This window comes from Sinocyclocheilus rhinocerous, unplaced genomic scaffold, assembly GCF_001515625.1.
Source record: "Sinocyclocheilus rhinocerous isolate Xijiao unplaced genomic scaffold, SAMN03320098_v1.1 scaffold28, whole genome shotgun sequence".
In the NCBI taxonomy this organism is placed as follows: domain Eukaryota; kingdom Metazoa; phylum Chordata; class Actinopteri; order Cypriniformes; family Cyprinidae; genus Sinocyclocheilus; species Sinocyclocheilus rhinocerous.
In genome coordinates this window covers 161263-184209 of record NW_015652416.1, presented here as the reverse complement: position 1 = coordinate 184209, position 22947 = coordinate 161263, and the positions used below count along the sequence as shown (strand labels likewise).

General features: G+C 35.9%; 1 pseudogene; it reads right to left on the bottom strand.

Annotated features, from left to right (window-relative positions):
• Positions 1-22947, bottom strand: part of LOC107714970 (cadherin-11-like) — a 93600-nt pseudogene that overhangs the window by 62292 nt on the left and 8361 nt on the right.

Here is a 22947-nt window from a genome sequence, read left to right as displayed (position 1 = left end):
TGTTTAGATTAACCAGTACAGCAGAAGTACTTGAGTTGAGACACCATCTTTAACCTCAATCAGTATTTCCGCATTCTATTTTCTTTGTTTCTTTCACCTCCTCTCAAATCTGTTATATAAATCTCCTAATCATCCTCTCTCAGATTTGTGCTTTAATTGCTCTACTGCAGTCGTCTGTGTACACTACAATGTTTCACTGTGGGAATGAAATGAATCCAATACGCAAAAAAACAAAACAAATTTAGAGACAAAAAAAAAGAGATGGTAAAAAAATAATGAAATTTGGGAAATGATCTCTGATGAGTTTCCCAGCAGGAAAAGCCCCTCCCCGCTTCTCATTCTCTTTTATCCACACTGTTGTATACTCTTCTCCTTGATCTATCCGTTTCTCCCTCTTTTTGATTCTCCAGTGTCCACATTTGTTCTTTCAGAAACACCACATGCATTTTTCTCCTACGCGCAATTCCTCCACTAATGAGTTCAAATGAGGCAAAACACACACATCACACGAAACACCTAAACACACTCACGCACATACGTGCACACTCGACTTCTCAAAAATGAATACAGACCTTGAGGTCCTTGGGAAAATTTAAAGCACTCTTAAATGCCCCTCTAGCACTGGTTGAAAAAAAAAAAAAAAAACAGTCTACATTAGTTAAAAAAAATTTGGAGTCTGTAAGACTTTTTATATGTTTTTGAAAGACGTATCTTATACTTACCAAGGCTGCATTTACTATTGTAAAATCAGTAATATTGTGAAATATTTCAACTAACTGTTTTTTATTTAAATATATTTTGAAATGTAATTTATTCCTGTGATGCAAAGCTGAATTTTCAGCAGCCATTACTCCAGTCTTCAGTGTCACACGATCCTTTAGAAATCATTCTAATATGCTGATATGTTGAAAACAGTTGGGCTCCGTAGTATTTTTGTGGATTTAAATTTTTTTTTCAGGATTTTTTGATGAATAGAAAGTTCAAAAGAACATCAATTATTTTAATAATTTGCAACATTATAAATGTCTTTGCTGTCACTTCTGATCAATTTCTGATCAATCAATTTAATACATCCTTGCTGAATAAAAAAGTTTTAACTTTTGAACAGTATACTGTTTTACAGTATACTATAGTATTTCTTATCGTTTATTATTGGTCATTTAGTGGTATTTTTTATTTATAATTTTTTTTATCTTAAAAAATGGGCTAACAAATGCAATTTCCTGTCCTGTGTAGACTTTTTTTTTATTTAAACAAGACGTTTTTAGCCAAAATAGCGAAAAAGCTTTAGTTTACATGGCAAAAACATTATTCACTACTATTGCTAGTCGACTGCAAGTGGTAAAGACTATTTCTAGAAGGCATTTTATCGGACAAAAATATATTTTGGAGTTCAAGCGGTACAGTTGTCTTTGTAATTTCTGGGATATCTTTGGATTTGGGATAATAATTATTCATAAAATGTGAAGTAGAATCTGTGTTCACACTTGTGTCAGACAACAAAACTGGAGTTGCTATGAAAACATGATTCACTCCTATTGCTAGTTGATTAAAAGTGGTAGAAAGCATTTCTATGAAGATTTTATTGGACAAAAATGTATTTTGGAATTCTGGCTGAGAGGCGGTTCTGTTGTCTTTGTGATTTCTGGGATGTTTTCGATTTGGGATCATTATTATTCAGAAAACGTGAAGCAGAATCTGTGTTCACACTTGTGTCAGACAACAAAACTGGAGTCACTATGAAAGCATGATTCACTCCTATTGCTAGTCGATTAAAAGTGGTAGAAAGCATTTCTACGAAGATTTTATTGGGCAAAATTTGTATTTTGGGGTTCTGGATGAGAGGCGGTACTGTTGTCTGTGATTTTTGGGATAATAATTATTCAAAAAATGTGAAGTAGAATCTGTGTTCACACTTGTGTCAGACAACAAAACTGGAGTCACTATGAAAGCATGATTCACTCCTATTGCTAGTCGATTAAAAGTGGTAGAAAGCATTTCTATGAAGATTTTATTGGACAAAAATGTATTTGGAATTATGGCTGAGAGGCAGTTCTGTTGTCTTTGTGATTTCTGGGATGTTTTCGATTTGGGATCATTATTATTCATAAAACGTGAAGCAGAATCTGTGTTCACACTTGTGTCAGACAACAAAACTGGAGTCACTATGAAAGCATGATTCACTCCTATTGCTAGTCGATTAAAAGTGGTAGAAAGCATTTCTATGAAGATTTTATTGGACAAAAATGTATTTGGAATTATGGCTGAGAGGCAGTTCTGTTGTCTTTGTGATTTCTGGGATGTTTTCGATTTGGGATCATTATTATTCATAAAACGTGAAGCAGAATCCGTGTTCACACTTGTGTCAGACAACAAAACTGGAGTCACTATGAAAACATGATTCACTCCCATTGCTAGTCGATTAAAAGTGGTAGAAAGCATTTCTACAAAGATTTTATTGGACAAAATTTGTATTTTGGAATTATGGCTGAGAGGCTGTTCTGTTGTCTGTGAATTCTGGGAAATTTTCGATTTGGGATAATAATTATTAATAAAACTTGAAGTAGAATCCGTGTTCACACTTGTGTCAGACAACAAAACTGGAGTCGCTATGAAAACATGATTCACTCCTATTGCTAGTCGATTAAAAGTGGTAGAAAGCATTTCTACGAAGATTTTATTGGGCAAAATTTGTATTTTGGGGTTCTGGATGAGAGGCGGTACTGTTGTCTGTGATTTTTGGGATAATAATTATTCAAAAAATGTGAAGTAGAATCTGTGTTCACACTTGTGTCAGACAACAAAACTGGAGTCACTATGAAAGCATGATTCACTCCTATTGCTAGTCGATTAAAAGTGGTAGAAAGCATTTCTATGAAGATTTTATTGGACAAAAATGTATTTGGAATTATGGCTGAGAGGCAGTTCTGTTGTCTTTGTGATTTCTGGGATGTTTTCGATTTGGGATCATTATTATTCATAAAACGTGAAGCAGAATCTGTGTTCACACTTGTGTCAGACAACAAAACTGGAGTCACTATGAAAGCATGATTCACTCCTATTGCTAGTCGATTAAAAGTGGTAGAAAGCATTTCTATGAAGATTTTATTGGACAAAAATTTATTTGGAATTATGGCTGAGAGGCAGTTCTGTTGTCTTTGTGATTTCTGGGATGTTTTCGATTTGGGATCATTATTATTCATAAAACGTGAAGCAGAATCCGTGTTCACACTTGTGTCAGACAACAAAACTGGAGTCACTATGAAAACATGATTCACTCCCATTGCTAGTCGATTAAAAGTGGTAGAAAGCATTTCTACAAAGATTTTATTGGACAAAATTTGTATTTTGGAATTATGGCTGAGAGGCTGTTCTGTTGTCTGTGAATTCTGGGAAATTTTCGATTTGGGATAATAATTATTAATAAAACTTGAAGTAGAATCCGTGTTCACACTTGTGTCAGACAACAAAACTGGAGTCGCTATGAAAACATGATTCACTCCTATTGCTAGTCGATTAAAAGTGGTAGAAAGCATTTCTACGAAGATTTTATTGGGCAAAATTTGTATTTTGGGGTTCTGGATGAGAGGCGGTACTGCTGTCTGTGATTTTTGGGATAATAATTATTCAAAAAATGTGAAGTAGAATCTGTGTTCACACTTGTGTCAGACAACAAAACTGGAGTCACTGTGATTCACTACTACTGCTAGTCGATTGCAATTGGTAGAGAGCATTTCTAGAAGCCATTTTACTGGACAAAAAATGCTTAAAAACTATAAATCTACTACATTCATTTTGTAAGCGTTTAAAAGTATGCTTGCTTACAGATTAACCTCAAAGCTAACAGAAATAGACTAGACTCTCATTTTGATTTCATGAGGTCTCAACCTGCACTGCAACATCTAACCCAGCCTATTTGTCATGTTAAACAACCCACAGATTCAGTAGCTTTACAACAAATCCAATAGGAAAGTTCCCAGTTCATACATCAACATCAGTGCTTGTGTCTGGCCTCGCGTTTCGCCTCGCAGCACTGCAACGGTCAAGTTTAGCTTTGTCTCCGAGACGGTTGCCCTCCATTCAGCCATAACTGATTCACAATGCAGTTCGCGCACAGGTAAACGGCACATCGTGATGAACAACAACACTGACAACAGCATGTCCTGGCCCATCGAATAAACATTTACTCGGATACAGTGTCAGCACAGTGACAGGATGCAACATTTATGAGGTGCTCTCTCTGGATCTCGTGTTGGCTTAGTGCCAGACTCTTTAAAGCCTTGTGTTCTGTATAAGCAGCTGGCAAACTTACTCAGTGTGAATCGCAGCTAATGCGATCCATCCAGTGCAGCTCATTACCGCAGAGCATGTGCGAGCATCTGGGTTTTTTAGTGCATGCCTTTGTCTGTGCATGCGTTTCTAAATGTGACCAGCGAGCATGTAATTGCGTTTTGCAGTCTTTTTTCTGCCGACATCTAATAATTACTGTCCAAGTCCCATGTTTAATAAACTCAGAGGTAATGCAATAGGCTTGATTTATTTATAACAGAACTTTCCAAATGGACCTTATAAGCAACCCGCTTAGCAACGAGGAGAGTGTGGGCTTGTTTGCAAGCTTAAAACTTTTTGAAAAATTCAACATAACCTTAAAGGAATAAACATTCTGTAACCAAAAGTTTGGAAAAATATGATTTTTAAATATGTTTTGGAGAGTCTGTTATGCTTACCAGTTTGATATTAAAATTTTTTTTTTTTTTTATCGTATTAGAATTTAAAATAACTGTTTTCTATTTGAATGTATTTAAAAATGCAATTATTCCTGTGATGCAAAGCTGAATTTTCAGCATCATTACTCCAGTCTTCAGTGTCACATGATCTTTCAGAAATCATTCTAATATGCTGATTTGCTGCTCAAGAAACATTTTTAAGAATCTTGAAAAAAAAAATGTTTCATCATTTTCACAAAAAGCAAAAACAGTTTTCAACATTGATAGTAATAAGTACCCTTTTTCAAATTTAAACACCAATAATAACTGATAATAATCGAGCAACAAATCAGCATATTAGAATGATTTCTGAAAGATCATGTGACACTGAAGACTGGAGTAATGATGCTGAAAATTCAGTTTTGCTTCACAGGAATAAATGACATTCTAAAATGTATTCAAATAGAAAACTGTTCTTTTTAAATTGTCTTTTTTCATAGCATTTCACAATATTACAGTTTAACTGTATTTTGATTATTTAATTATTCCAAACTTTTGACCAGTAGTGCGTATGCATTTTTTCATCTTGCATTTCTTTTTTGCTCACAAAAGGCATTTTCTTTGAAGACACTGTGTATGAACAATGACAAACATTTTTCAAAATATCTTCTTTTGTGTTCCAAAGAAGACAGAGTCGTACAGGCTTGGAACGGCATGAGGATTCATGAATGAGTCAGTAAATGACAGAATTATAATTTTTCAGTGTTCTACTCCTTTAAAGACAACAATTTCCTGGTCTTATTGTGAACAATTTGTCAATGCACATTATTCCAAAGAATATGCATTTGTAATTCTTCCTATCACAGTTTCAACCAAAACCTCTTCTGAAAAGACTTTTCTTTACATCTTATGTAACCAAGCCATTTTATTTTTCATCTTGAATAACTTGTTTCACTCAATACGTTGGGTTACAGAAGTAAAATGAGTTGCAAACACGTTTCATCAAATTAAGTTATTTTAAATTCATTATTTTAAATTAGCATGCAAGCATAAACAATGAATTATACAAATGTTCACCTTACCCGTCCAATCAGCACCGGTTCTGGTCCACTATATTCCTCTATCACAAAAAACTGGTTCCAGATCCAGCTTCTTCGGCTGCGGGATTGTGAAGGCATCTCCTCCAAATTTGGTCCAGTAAAGGTCCCATGGAAATCTCCACTGCTGTCTGACTCCTGGTTGCCCATCATTATAGTTTGCACTTCCCGTTTGCTATTTAACCCAGATGCTGGCTTCAGAAGTATCACGCTGGCATCTGATGAGCCATACAGAGTGGATCTGTCAGTTTTAGTTTCCTCTACAGCAGGAGTTAGTTCAGCGAGAACGAAACGATCGTGAGATATTCTAGATATTTTGGAGTCCTGGGTTAGAGTTGATACCGTTGTCTTTGTGATTTCAGGGATATCTTTGAATTTGGGATAATAATTACTTTCATTATGTGGAGTAAAATCTGTGTTCACACTTGTGCCAGACAACGAAACTGGAGTCACTCTGATTTCAAATTCCGATTTTGCAGTTTCTTCAATCTGTGCATGATGCAGTCCTGATAAAGACACTGTTTTGACTTTGTTGCTTTTTGCTGAAATCATCAAATTATCCTCATTTTTCTTTGCCAAACTTTGTGTTCCTGCTGTGTTGGTAAATGGCATCTCACTTTGCCTTTCCTCCACATCTAGATGCTCCACCTGACTTTCTTTCCTTGCAGTTTCCTCACTCTTCCATCTTTTTAGTCGAGCACTGCTTCCCCCGAGCTCTGAGCACACGAACAGAAAGAGCAATGCAGCCCAGATACGGCCACTCATCGTGCCTCACTTCGTTATTAGTCACAATGTTTGCCACAGGGGGAAGAACAATAAGATCGACCTTCACTCACGCTCTGTCTTGCTGTGTGGGCGGATGTTCCATTCATCTCCTCTTCTTAATTCCTTATTCTTCATGAGTCTCAGTGGTCATTTAGCATCGTATCCACTTTTTTGGATTATATTTCTCTCTTTAGGTTTGGTTAAACACAAAGGTCGGCGATTCCCATGGTTTGGGTTTGATCAGGCAAACCTGTTCAAAGAGATAAGAGGATGAGAATCAGTGCTGATCATGAGTAAACGTAATTGGGATTGGCGGTTGGGATTACTGGAAAAATAGCACAGTTTTAATTAGCTGAATTTTCAGCATCATTACTCCAGTCTTCAGTGTCACATGATCTTTCAGAAATCATTCTAATATGCTGATTTGCTGCTCAAGAAACATTTTTAAGAATCTTGAAAAAAAAAATGTTTCATCATTTTCACAAAAAGCAAAAACAGTTTTCAACATTGATAGTAATAAGTACCCTTTTTCAAATTTAAACACCAATAATAACTGATAATAATCGAGCAACAAATCAGCATATTAGAATGATTTCTGAAAGATCATGTGACAGTGAAGACTGGAGTAATGATGCTGAAAATTCAGTTTTGCTTCACAGGAATAAATGACATTCTAAAATGTATTCAAATAGAAAACTGTTCTTTTTAAATTGTCTTTTTTCATAGCATTTCACAATATTACAGTTTAACTGTATTTTGATTATTTAATTATTCCAAACTTTTGACCAGTAGTGCGTATGCATTTTTTCATCTTGCATTTCTTTTTTGCTCACAAAAGGCATTTTCTTTGACGACACTGTGTATGAACAATGACAAACATTTTTCAAAATATCTTCTTTTGTGCTCCAAAGAAGACAGAGTCGTACAGGCTTGGAACGGCATGAGGATTCATGAATGAGTCAGTAAATGACAGAATTATAATTTTTCAGTGTTCTACTCCTTTAAAGACAACAATTTCCTGGTCTTATTGTGAACAATTTGTCAATGCACATTATTCCAAAGAATATGCATTTGTAATTCTTCCTATCACAGTTTCAACCAAAACCTCTTCTGAAAAGACTTTTCTTTACATCTTATGTAACCAAGCCATTTTATTTTTCATCTTGAATAACTTGTTTCACTCAATACGTTGGGTTACAGAAGTAAAATGAGTTGCAAACACGTTTCATCAAATTAAGTTATTTTAAATTCATTATTTTAAATTAGCATGCAAGCATAAACAATGAATTATACAAATGTTCACCTTACCCGTCCAATCAGCACCGGTTCTGGTCCACTATATTCCTCTATCACAAAAAACTGGTTCCAGATCCAGCTTCTTCGGCTGCGGGATTGTGAAGGCATCTCCTCCAAATTTGGTCCAGTAAAGGTCCCATGGAAATCTCCACTGCTGTCTGACTCCTGGTTGCCCATCATTATAGTTTGCACTTCCCGTTTGCTATTTAACCCAGATGCTGGCTTCAGAAGTATCACGCTGGCATCTGATGAGCCATACAGAGTGGATCTGTCAGTTTTAGTTTCCTCTACAGCAGGAGTTAGTTCAGCGAGAACGAAACGATCGTGAGATATTCTAGATATTTTGGAGTCCTGGGTTAGAGTTGATACCGTTGTCTTTGTGATTTCAGGGATATCTTTGAATTTGGGATAATAATTACTTTCATTATGTGGAGTAAAATCTGTGTTCACACTTGTGCCAGACAACGAAACTGGAGTCACTCTGATTTCAAATTCCGATTTTGCAGTTTCTTCAATCTGTGCATGATGCAGTCCTGATAAAGACACTGTTTTGACTTTGTTGCTTTTTGCTGAAATCATCAAATTATCCTCATTTTTCTTTGCCAAACTTTGTGTTCCTGCTGTGTTGGTAAATGGCATCTCACTTTGCCTTTCCTCCACATCTAGATGCTCCACCTGACTTTCTTTCCTTGCAGTTTCCTCACTCTTCCATCTTTTTAGTCGAGCACTGCTTCCCCCGAGCTCTGAGCACACGAACAGAAAGAGCAATGCAGCCCAGATACGGCCACTCATCGTGCCTCACTTCGTTATTAGTCACAATGTTTGCCACAGGGGGAAGAACAATAAGATCGACCTTCACTCACGCTCTGTCTTGCTGTGTGGGCGGATGTTCCATTCATCTCCTCTTCTTAATTCCTTATTCTTCATGAGTCTCAGTGGTCATTTAGCATCGTATCCACTTTTTTGGATTATATTTCTCTCTTTAGGTTTGGTTAAACACAAAGGTCGGCGATTCCCATGGTTTGGGTTTGATCAGGCAAACCTGTTCAAAGAGATAAGAGGATGAGAATCAGTGCTGATCATGAGTAAACGTAATTGGGATTGGCGGTTGGGATTACTGGAAAAATAGCACAGTTTTAATTAGGTAACAGTTTGGGTCTCTGCAGAGAATCATGGGTACAGAAATGTGCACGACTAGCAAGGGTTCATAAAACGTTTAATCACTTAAAATCTGGGACTGCTCCAAAGAAGTCCTCCCAAGCTGAGTGGTAAAAAAAAAAAGTGGTTAGTTTCTATTGCTTGTCCAAAATAAGGTAAATGAGTCTTTAAGAGCAAATATGTTACATTTAAGAAAAAATGTGACTGAAAAACTTTTTCATTATTTTTCATTACTGTTTTGTGATATCCTGATATCTTTTTTTTTTAAATCTATTTATAAAGTACATTTCACAGTACATTTCAAATTAGGGATGCACCGATACCGATACTGGTATCGGACCTGTTCAAAGAGATAAGAGGATGAGAATCAGTGCTGATCATGAGTAAACGTAATTGGGATTGGCGGTTGGGATTACTGGAAAAATAGCACAGTTTTAATTAGGTAACAGTTTGGGTCTCTGCAGAGAATCATGGGTACAGAAATGTGCACGACTAGCAAGGGTTCATAAAACGTTTAATCACTTAAAATCTGGGACTGCTCCAAAGAAGTCCTCCCAAGCTGAGTGGTAAAAAAAAAAAGTGGTTAGTTTCTATTGCTTGTCCAAAATAAGGTAAATGAGTCTTTAAGAGCAAATATGTTACATTTAAGAAAAAATGTGACTGAAAAACTTTTTAATTATTTTTCATTACTGTTTTGTGATATCCTGATATCTTTTTAAAAAAAATCTATTTATAAAGTACATTTCACAGTACATTTCAAATCATTATAAAAAAACTGATTTTTAGAAAAACCATGATAATATCTTATTATCTTCAAGCCCAATAGTCAAATTGAGTAGATTAGAGTTGGGCGATAATATAGTTAATAGATAATATAATTTTGAAGTGAAATGACGTGTGGCCAAGTATGGTGACCCATACTCAGAATGTGTGGTCTGAATTTAACCCATCCAAGTGTGCACACACACAGTAGTGAACACACACACACACACACACCGTGAACACACACCCGGAGCAGTGGGCAGCCAATGCTGCGGCGCCCGGGGAGCAGTTGGGGGTGCGGTCTCACCTCAGTCATGGTATTGAGGGTGGAAGAGAACATTCACTCCCCCCACTTACAATCCCTGCCGGAGCTGAGACTCAAACCCGCAACCTTCGGGCACAGTAGTGAACACACACACACACACCGTGAACACACACCCGGAGCAGTGGGCAGCCAATGCTGTGGTGCCCGGGGAGCAGTTGGGGGTGCGGTCTCACCTCAGTCATGGTATTGAGGGTGGAAGAGAGCATTCACTCCCCCCACTTACAATCCCTGCCGGAGCTGAGACTCAAACCCGCAACCTTCGGGTTACAAGTCCGACTCTCTATCCATTAGGCCACGACTGCCCCCCATTTTGCAATGATACAATCAGTTGAGATATGTTATATAGTAGGCTATATATCACCCTACATGTTTATACATATGCAAATAAAGTCGGACATACATATGACATTTTAGATTTAAAAAACTGGACGATGATACAGTTGACATTTTGCAATCCTACAAGCAATCATGCAGTTGACATTTGCAGCTTTGCTACCAACAGTCTTCAAAATACCTTCTTTTATGTTGTGCAAAAAAAGTAAGTCATTCAGGTTTGAAAAAACATGAGGGTGAGTAAATGATGACAGAATATATTTATTTATTTATTTGTGTTGAACCATTCCTTTAATGTTTTTTATTTATTTATTTATATTTTTAATAAATGAAATGATACTCTAAAGAAGAAACTAAAACTACCAGCAGGTGGCGGTAAATGTCTTTATGAGTTGATTCCTTCAAAACGTTGATTCATTCAGAAAATAAACACCGTGTTGCTTGGAAGACACACAACAGATCTGCTGTGGCTTTATAGGTAATATATTCATTGGAAAAATTGAACAAAAACACAATATTGTGTCTAAAATATAATACCACACACCGTGAACACACACCTGGAGCAGTGGGCAGCCAATGCTGTGGTGCCCGGGGAGCAGTTGGGGGTGCGGTCTCACCTCAGTCATGGTATTGAGGGTGGAAGAGAGCATTCACTCCCCCCACTTACAATCCCTGCCGGAGCTGAGACTCAAACCCGCAACCTTCGGGTTACAAGTCCGACTCTCTATCCATTAGGCCACGACTGCCCCCCATTTTGCAATGATACAATCAGTTGAGATATGTTATATAGTAGGCTATATATCACCCTACATGTTTATACATATGCAAATAAAGTCGGACATACATATGACATTTTAGATTTAAAAAACTGGACGATGATACAGTTGACATTTTGCAATCCTACAAGCAATCATGCAGTTGACATTTGCAGCTTTGCTACCAACAGTCTTCAAAATACCTTCTTTTATGTTGTGCAAAAAAAGTAAGTCATTCAGGTTTGAAAAAACATGAGGGTGAGTAAATGATGACAGAATATATTTATTTATTTATTTGTGTTGAACCATTCCTTTAATGTTTTTTATTTATTTATTTATATTTTTAATAAATGAAATGATACTCTAAAGAAGAAACTAAAACTACCAGCAGGTGGCGGTAAATGTCTTTATGAGATGATTCGTTCAAAATGCTGATTCATTCAGAAAATAAACACCGTGTTGCTTGGAGACACAGCAAAATACGCAAGCTGCGTAGGGCCCCCGAAACACCAGGGGGCCCCCTTGCTCTCAAAGATGATTTAATTTTAGTTTAGTTTTTGAATTTGGCCAGCGGTTATGAAAACATGAATGATAATTCCTTTTAATGCGGTGCGCTGTCGCCCTTTCTACGTAAAAATCAGTCAAATCATGTAATGTGAATGTCGTACAGTCTTGCTCGAGTCAAAAAAAACGAGTTAAAAGCGTACCGAGACGCGGAAGAGACACTGTTTCTCAAGCGCTTTCCGCGAGCGCGATTCGAGACGGAGTGAAACACGGACAAATCCGTTTCGTTCGTTCATTCATAACCACTCATACCCCACTCCACCGCATAAATTACAATCTTGCACCTTTCCTGCAACATTTTTAACAGCTTTAGAAGCATAAACCAATATTGCAATATTCTTTAAACTGCTCTTGGACATCTCACAAACTTTATGTTCATGAAATGTAATTACTGGCATGAAAAGCTTTTGCGGGTTTGGAACGACATGGGGGTAAGTGATTAATGACAAAATTTTCATTTTGGGGTGGAGTAATCCTTTAAGTGTTTAAATTCGAGCTTTACTATCTTTGTGAAAAAGACGTACACTTTAGCATACTTTTAACTTAATATGGAAATAATATACTTAAGTGCAAACTTAATGTAATGTTTACACTTAATTGCATATTAATTGCAATGTATTAGTTTTCATTTAGATTAAATTAAATTAGCAGCAATTAGCTGAATGCAATTAACTTTCTATGTAAAAATACATCTGTATTTTTTTAAGTTACACTTTAGCATACTTTTAACTTAATATGGAAATAATATACTTAAGTGCAAACTTAATGTAATGTTTACACTTAATTGCATATTAATTGCAATGTATTAGTTTTAATTTAGATTAAATTAAATTAGCTGAACTTTAGCAGCAATTAGCTGAATGCAATTAACTTTCTATGTAAAAATACATCTGTATTTTTTTAAGCATGGTTAGCTTTTATTGTTAAATATACTTTTATATAAGCGTGTATGCCATGTATTTAAATATATTTGTAAATACACATTTGTAATGATTAAAATATAATTTACTTCTAACTTCTAATATAATATCAAATAACACACTACACTTCAAATTAAAATTTAGTACATAAGTTTATTTTTAAAAATTATTTAAAATGTAGACTTTAAAAGTGTACTGAAGTGAGTTAAAGGGGTCCTATTATGCTCTTTTACAAAGTCTTTATTTTGTTTTGGGGGTGTACTAGAACATGCTCTCACGCCTGGTGGTTCGAAAAATGCATTATTTTTCACATAATTTACACTATAACAATGCCTTTCTCCCCAGCCTGGCACAAACGGCGCGATTAGTTCCAGGTTTGATGAAGGCCCGCCTTCCGAAAAACGAAATGTGTTGTGATTGGTTAGCTGTCCCAGTGCGTTGTGATTGGCGAACAGCTTAGACTGTGTTTCAGTACTGTTATTGTTTTGTTTTTTTTGACTAAATTAGATAGGATGTCAACAACCGCTTAAAAATAACTGCATTTACTGTGTACAGATAAGTGCAACGGTAATATGTATTATGTTTATTTTTCTTTAATTCTAACATTATAACATGAATTGCAGTGAAACTGTTATACAGTTGGATTTATTTATACCATAAGTCTCATAATTGAAGTGTAAATTCTGCAGATTACATCATTGTCCAGTATTGTACTGTCAGCAAATTATAAAAACGTTTGCATAATTGTAACATACATACTTACATACATAATTATTCAGGTGTAATAACTTGCGAAAACATGACGCTACAGCAGTACTACTTCTTCGTCGTCGTCGTGTCTGATGCACTCAACCAAGCGTTCTAACCATGACCTCGCCCCTCCCCACCCCCCAACCATTCGAATTTCCGTAGGCGGATTTATTTTAATGATATTCTAATGGGCCGCTTTGTGACATCACAAAAACCTCGGAAAACAACACTGTAGTCCAAACGAGCCGTTCGCTGTAGTTCTTGAAAAGGGATTTTTTAAAAACGAAATATCTCCCTTTGAAGTGGACTTTGAGATGTGTAACTTTGTAGATCTTTTTTAATTTACTTTTAAGATTTAAAATACACTACAAATGCACATTTAATACAATTAAGTGCACTTCTTTTCACACAGGTACACATCTGAATTATATTACCATATTGTGGCTTTATAGCATCTATAATGTTCCATTTTTACTGCATCTAATGGATCTTACCTGTGCTGGTAAACTGTGAAATTTTTCGCTTTCTCTAAAATCTTGTTTGTGGCCTAAACAGTCAGACAGTTTTCCCTAAACAGATTAAGAGCAGGAGAGAAACAGTCTTGTCCTGAACCAGCCAACCCTGCAGCTCTCCTCACACATTTAGACAGCCAACTCGGATTCCCTGCGAGACAGAAGATAACAGCACACTTTTAGCGAATGTAATCTTATGGCCATGGCACTGTAGCTAAATTTAAGAGCTGCTATTTTGCCCTTTTCCTTGATTATCTAATGAGTCTGAACTCATTGCACACACACACACAAAGACTTGGCTAAATCCATCTTCAAATGTCTTGCTAAGAGTACTTAGAGTTTCTCGAAAAACAATACGGTCATGTTGAACTCGGTGCATCTCTCAAGAGACCGCAGTGGTGTAAGTAATCTCTGATCAGTGATTCAGACGGAAATCTCAAATGTCAGCTTTCACAATCCTGACTGGCTCGGAGCTCAGGCTAGTTGGAGAGCTGAGACTCAGGCTACATCCAAACTTTCAATTATCAGAGTTGTGTGACTCTTGAACCTCGATGTTTGTACAGAAGTGACATTTTGTAATTGTATTTCTTTACAACTGGGAGCTACACATAGAAAAGTCAAGATGAAAACTAACTTTGAAAAACTAGTTTTTAACATTTATGGAAGAAAATATGAGTGGTGCAAAAGTTTATTGCTTATTTGGTGCTCAAGATGACCTGTTGACCTGAATGAATAATCAAACCCATCATGTTTTCTTGGAACTCTGTATAGTTCTAGTTTGTTGAGATAAATTGTTTAGTATTACATTTGTATCCTCAGTTGATTAGGCCTATATTTATTTTCATTCACTATTGGTTATGTATAAATTTTGCATAAAATATCTTTCATTTGCTCATCTCTATAGTGTACGGGCCTTAGTTGGTGCTCTAAAAACATTTCTTCTTTTGATCATTGTTGAAAACAGTTGTTATGTTTAATATTTTTGTAGAAGCCATGATATATTTTTTCAGGATTCTTTGATATGAATGGAAAGGTCAAAAGAACAGCATTTATTTGAAAAAAAAAATATTGTCACTTTTGGTCATTTTAACGAATACTTGCTGAATAAAAAGCAAGTATTAATGTATTTTTTCAAATCAATTGCAGTTTATCAGTTTCTACAAAAAAAAATTAAGCAGCACAAGAGTTTTCAACATTGATAACTTTTCTTGAGCGTCAAATCAGCATATTAGAATGATTTCTGAAGGATCATTGAAGACTGGAGTAATGATGCTTTAAATTCAGTTTTGCATCACAGAAATAAATTACATTTTAAAATTATTAAAATAGAAAATAGTTATTTTAAATTGTAATGATATCACACAATATTGCTGTTTTAGCTCAACCCAAAACTTTGTTACAGACCCTCTTCTCAGGAGGAATATTAAGACAGAACCTAGTGCATGACAAGCACATTAGCCCTTGACTAAGATTGGTTTTCGATCGCAGTGAATTGCCATTTAGTTGAAACTCTGCAATGTCCGAGATGAGAAAACCTTTTGCACCAAGCCGCCGCATCACCACGGGAGTCCATGGCACCCCTGCAAAATACATTAACTTTAATTTATTCTGAATCGCTCCCATCCCCCGACTGAATAAAACATATGTGATATGTACAGTACAAATCCCCGTGACAGTCTTGCTTGCCCTGGGTCTTTGTTCACATCGAAAGAGCTTGTACCATCGGCCATGAAACGCATCATTAATAGAAAGCAATAAAGTCGCTGTACGGGCCGCCGCCTCCCCGGCTGTGGATCAATATTGTTTCCACACATCAGCGGCGGTGACAGCAACTGTATCACGGGAGAAAGTAATAGTGACAGGTGGAAGTGAGTGGGCTGAACATGGCTGTAATGGAACGTCAAGGCCAAACTTATGCAACTGAGTCCAATTAATCAGCAGCCTTTGATGGGCATGACAGTAAACAAGCGAATAAAGATCAGAACAAGCTGACCTATGTGTTTTTTTCCTTGTCACTGTGTGTCCAGTGTAGTGCTGAGACATAAGAGTCCAGGTCAGGTCATTTCTGCTGCATTTCTTCTGAAACATTTTATCATATTCCAGCTCTACCAAATCAAGCATGTTACACCAATTCAGCTCTAATACATCAGGTACTTTACTATATTTCAGCTTTAATATATGTCAAGATTTTTCCATTCATGTAACATATTACATTATAAGCATTTTATAATGTTAGCTTTTCTATACTTTCAGTATTTTTGCCATATTCTAGCATATTATGAAGTATTTTACCAAATTCAAGCTTTACTACATTCCAGCTTTACCACATCTCAACTATTTGGCTTTATTTTGCCATATTCCAGTTTAGCCACATCTGATGTATTTTACTAGGCCTATATTCCAGCTTTATCACATCTCAAGAATTTTACCATATCCAAGCTTTACCACATATAAAGTACTTTACCATAATCAAGCTTTACCATATATGGACTATTTTACCATATTCCAGATCCACCACATCTTAAGTATTTTACTATGTTCCAGCTTTACCACATCTCAAGAATTTTACCATATCCCAGCTTTATCATATATAAAATACTTTATCATAATCAAGCTTTACCACATATGGACTATTTTACCATATTCCAGATCTACCACATCTTAAATATTTGACTATATTCCAGCTTTACTACATCTCAAGTATTTTACCATATTCCAGATTTACTACATCCTAAGTACTTTGCTATATGCTATTTGGCTTTACAACATCACATATTTTACCATATTTTCACTTCACTATATCAATCAATACTTATTCAAGCATTTTACCATATGTCCGCTTTTCTACTTTCAGTATTTCACCATATTGCAGCATTAACTCATATTAAGTATTTTACCATATTCCAGCTTCACCACACCTCAAGTATTTTACCAAATTTCAGCTTTGCCACATCTGATGTATTTTACCATATTCCAGCTTCACCACACCTCAAGTATTTTACCAAATTTCAGCTTTGCCACATCTGATGTATTTTACCATATTCCAGTTTCGCCTCATCTGATGTATTTTACCATATTCCAGTTTTGCCACATGATATTCAGGCTTTACCACATATAAGGTATTTTACCATATTCCAGCTTTTAGCACATATGAGTATTTTATCAAATTCAAGTTTCACCACATATCACATTCCAGCTTTAATCTAAAAAACGAAAATATTTAACAATAACAACTTAAGTATTTGACCATATTTCCACTTTTCTAAGTCTTTTGTATTTTTACATTCTGGCTTCACTACACGTATTTTACCACAATCCAGCTTTACTACAATTCAAGTATTTTACCGTATTCAAGCTTTACTACGCCAAATATTCTACCATATTCAATCTTTAGCCTACTGAATCTTAAACATTTATCAAGATCCAAGCTTTACAACAACAATAGCATGTGTCACTACTAACCAGTTTTACTGTATCTACAGTATTTTTTTACTTGTGTAATTGAGAGGAATTCATCAACAGCCTTCGACGGAAGTGACAAAGAACAAACGAATAATGCTTGTGACAAACTATGTTTTTCCTTGTCATCGTGTTTCCAGTTTATGCTTGCTGATCAACAGGGAATTGTGTCAGTCTCTCTGAGCTGATAATATTGTTTTTGACTGTAAGAGGTTGCTTTGTATTCATGCGCGCGACACCGGTTATAAGGTCTTTTTACGTGCCAGCGAATTCTTTATATGAGGTAGCATTTTATGATTAACATGAGACCTGATTTTGAATCACATTTCCCACTGTTCACTCCAAGAGGCCCTAAACACTGCAGAATCTGCATTAAATTTAAGATTCTTCCTCTAAAGTGTTGCTCTACTGGGCCGAGAATTTAATGCGGTCCTTGTCATGGGTCCAAATTGGATCTACTGACTTAGGACCCCTCAGGCCAAGCGTCTCGAGGAGTTTGAACTGTCAGAAACATCTCCTTGAGCTGATAAATTGAAGCTATAAACGGTATAATTAATTCCTGTGTTCTGCACCCATACATTTAACGATCTGAAGTTCGTTAGCATTAGAGTCAGGTCCCAGTCATTGATCTTTTGAGCCCCAAGGCATGATGAAGCCTGTCACCAACATAACGAGACTTAAGAACTATAATCACCAGACATTTCTCTTCCTCAATCTTCCATCCCATCTCCCTCATCCATCCATCTTATCGTTCTCGCACAATAACACTCTTAAAGGAGATATTATTTTTAAAAATGGATACAAACTAGAAAATATTCAGAATAGATACCGCCATTTAAAAGTTTGGGTCAGTAACACTATTAAAAAATAAATAAAAATACTTATGTTCAGGAAGAATGGATGAAACTGATCAAAAGTGACAGTGAAGACATTTGTAATGTTACAAAAGATTTCTATTTCAAATAAATGCTGTTCATGTGACACTGAAGACTGACGTAATGATGCTGAGTTACATTTTAAAATATATTTAAATAGAAAACAGTTATTTTAAATTGTTATAATACTTCACAATATTACTGTTTTACTGTATTTTCTAAAAGTTAAAGGGATAGTTCACCCAAAAATGAAAATTCTGTCATTAATTACTCACCCTCATGTCGTTCTCAACCGTAATTTTATGAAGCTACGAGAATACTTTTTGTACGCTAAGAAAACAAAAATAACGACTTTATTCAACAATTCGTCTCCTCCGTGTCACCCTGTAGCGCCATTTTGGAGAGTATCCACTGAACGTAAACAGCGTATGCTGTTCTGTGTCAGCTGTGCCACGCGGATACGTTTTCTACATTGTTTATGCTTTGATTTGAAAGAAAACAACATATCCGCATGGCACAGCTGACACAGAACAGCATACGCTCCAAAATGGCGCTACAGGGTGACACGGAGGAGACGAATTGTTGAATAAAGTCGTTATTTTTGTTTTCTTTGCGCACAAAAAGTATTCTCGTATCTTCTTGTTGAATAAAGTCGTTATTTTTATTTTATTTGTGCACAAAAAGTATTCTCGTATCTTCGTAAAATTACGGTTGAACTCTGATGTACATGGATTATTTTACCGATCTCCTTGCTACGTTTCTGGACCTTGATCGTGGTATTTACATTGCTGTCTATGGGAGGGTCAGACAGCTCTCAGAATGCATCAAAAATATCTTAATTTGTGTTCCGATGAACAAAGTTCTTACGGGTTTAGAACGACATGAGGTTAATTAATGACAGAATTGTCATTTTTGGGTGAACTAACTCTTTAAGGCAGACTTTGTGAGCATAAGAAACATCTTTCAAAAAAACATTACATTAATCTTAACAAAACACCAAACTTTTGAACAGTAATGTTTTATTACATTCTGAACATACTGTTTCATCTAGAAAGTTATAGATTTGCTTTTACATTGGTTAACAAATTTTATGTGCAATGAATCATTTGCAATAAGTTTTATTAACACACTTAATAATTATCTAAGTATTATCTTTACAGATCAATTCTGTATTACCAATGCGCTGACTGTCAGTAAAATTACCAGCTCAGCGGATCAAAAGCAAACTCAGCATTATTATGCTGAGCAGATATTACAGCTCTTTTTACATATCATATACACAGCTTCCCTGGTGTGCAAGACCTTCATGAACATCTTTTGATTACGATGTATTAATGATGTGTGTAATTTTTTGATCTTAAAATTCTTCCTATCCTAGCTTAATATGTACACTCTAAAAATTCATAACTTGATTTCCCTGAAAAGTGTAAACACAGCAGTTTCATGATGCGTTGAAAATATTGATCTCCCTGATTGAGCATCCTGACTTCTGAATCAACAAATGGTGTGAGGTGTTTTGTGAAGTTTGGGGTGGGTCTATTTATTTTTTGTCTGACCAATGGCAGACAGGGAGACATTATTTTTGTAACTCCATTTGGTGGGACCCAGGGGTTCAGAGTTTGGCAGATCATGATTCCGTCAGTCCATGCTGGACAGTGTTGAAACTACATCATCTTGCAGCAAAAAATCTTTCACCATTGACGCCTAACTCTCATAAATTTGCAACTATACGCGTACTGGGCAGTCAATGGGTGCCGTCAGAATGAGTGTCCAAACAGTTGATAAAACCACAATAATCAACAAGTAGTCCATGTGATTCCAGTCCATCATTTAACGTCTTGTAAAGTGAAAACCTGCATGTTTCTAAATAAATCAATAAATCCATCATTAAGACGTTTTAACGTTAAACCATTGATTCTTTCCATAATCCATAATAATGCTTGCTCTAGTGAAAAAGTTCATCCCCTGTTGTCTTATCACATCAAAATCCACCTGCATTTTTGTTAAGAACTGTTTTGGCTTGTAAACTGTGCTTGATCTGTGCACATTTCTCTTCTGATTTAGAGGAGATGGTTTTTCACTGGAGAAAGCAATATTATGGATAAAGGACTGATATTTCAGCTGTTAAAAATGTAAAAAATGCTTAATGATGGATACTTACAAGCACACAGCTTTTCACTTCATAAGACATTAATTGATGTACTGGAGTCGTGTGGATTACTTGTGATGTTTTCATCAGCTGTTTGGACTGCTGACGGCACCCATTCACTGCAGAGGATCCATTAGTGAGCAAGTGATGTAATGTAAAGCACCATTTAAATGACAACTATGACTAAGTACAAATTTAATTCACTAAAATGACATACAGGGTGTTAATAGTGCCGTATACAAATATACGTGATGAAAAGGTGTGCATTGCTTAAGCCATGTTTGCTTTAAATATACATTTTTGCTGTAAATAGGCCTCTACTTTCTAATTTAAACCGTCACACACTGGTGTACTGTAGATGTCACATATTTAAAAGTATTTGTATTAATACCAAAACAAAATGAAAGCACACCCCTGAAACTCTGAAATATACACACACACACAGCACTTTTACAAATCCTTTTTAGTATCCTACACTTTTCCAGGTCTCTACACCACAACACAATTATAACTTGCTCAATAGCTCACTAAGCCTCATTCATTAAAATGGAAATGAGGAACGGGCCGGCCCTCTGAGTGTGAACAGCTGCCTTTTATTGATCCAAACTGGAGTGTTTACCAAAGAGATGAAAAAAGACAACAAATTTTCATTTATTCTATAATTCACCACTGCTGTGTGTCATAGGGGAGCACAGGAAGTGTTCTGAGCTTCTGATCATAAAACTTTGACTTACTCTACAGCTCAATCCGTGCTTTTTATTATTTTCCTCTTTCTCAACCCATTTTCACAGCCCTTCTCAAAGGTAAAAAAAAAGGGGGGGATAATGTCATCTCTGCTAGAGCTTCTTTTAGGATGACATTAACACTTGCTCATCAATATTAACAGCAAACTTTCCTTTCCAAATGTATCCTTCCTTCTCATCTCATCGCATGCCCCTTCTGCTACACTTTAGTTTTGCTGAGGCCTAAACCCCTTTCCCCAACCCATTAAACTCACTTTGTCTCTGGTTATATTTAGAAGAGCACCATGCTGCTCTTACTATTCCTGCAGTATATAATTTTGCAGTATGCAAACAGCCTAACTGCACTGCATTCCCAGATGACCTACTACGTTTGCCAAAATGTGCATTATACAACCAGAATACATTTGCAGAATAATGTTATTCAATGCATTAAAGCAATGCAATGCTACAATGCAATACAATGCATTAAAGCAATAGTTCACCCCAAAAAAAAAAGCTGAACATTTACTCACCCTCAGACCATCCAAGATGTAGAAAAGATTGTTTTTTCATCGAAACAGATTTGGTGAAAGTTAGCATTACATCACTTGCTCACTAATGGATCATCTGCAGTGAATAGGTGCCGTCACAATATCTCAATCATCACAATAATCCACAAGTAATCCAGACCACTCCAGTCCATCAATCAACATCCTGTGAAGTGAAACACTGCAAACAAATCTACCTATCTATCTATCAAGGCAATTTAACTTTAAAACGTAATTTATGGCCAAAATATGACTCCATAATCCATAATAACGCTTCCTCCAGCAGAAAAAAGTCCATTCCCTGTTGTCCTCTCACATCAAAACCCACCCACATATTTGTGACCCTGGACCACAATACCAGTCATAAGGGTCAATTTTTCGAAATTGAGATTTATACATCATCTGAAAGCTGAATAAATAAACTTTCCATTGGTGTATGGTTTGTTATGATTTTTTTCCGAGATATTTGTCCGAGATACAACTATTTGAAAATCTGGAATCTGAGGGTGCAAAAAAAAATCTAAATATTGAGAAAATTGCCTTTAAAGTTGTCCAAATGAAGTTCTTAGCAATGCATATTACTAATCAAAAATTAAGTTTTAATATATTTACAGTAGGAAATGTACAAAATATCTTCATGGAACATGATCTTTACTTAATATCCTAATGATTTTTTGCATAAAAGAAAAATCAATAATCTTGACCCATACAATGTATTTTTGGCTATTGCTACAAATAAACCCCAGCGACTTAAGACTGGTTTTGTGCTCCAGGGTCACATTTGCTTAGAAATATTTTGGACTGTTTTCGCTCATAAACGGTGCTTGATCTGTGCATATTTATCTCCTGATTCAGATCAGAGGAGATGGTTTTTTTCACTAGAGAAAACAATAGAGTCCACTAGAGGACTATTTTAGTCCGAAACAATAGCCTGAAGTTACAAACGCATTAATGACAGATTTGTTTCTTATAAACATGCAGCTTTTCAAATCACAAGACTAACTGATGGACTGGAGTGGTGTGGATTACTTGCAGATTATTGTGATGCTTTTATCAGCTGTTTGGACTCTCATTCTGACGGCACCCATTCACTGCAGAGGAGAATTTCTCCAACTCTGTTCCGATGAAGAAACAAACTCATCTACATCTTGGATAAGCCTGAGGGTGAGTAAATGTTTAGTTAATTTTCATCTTGTTCTTGACAGATAAAGACATTTTTGCAAAAAAAAAAAAAAGAGGCTATATATATAT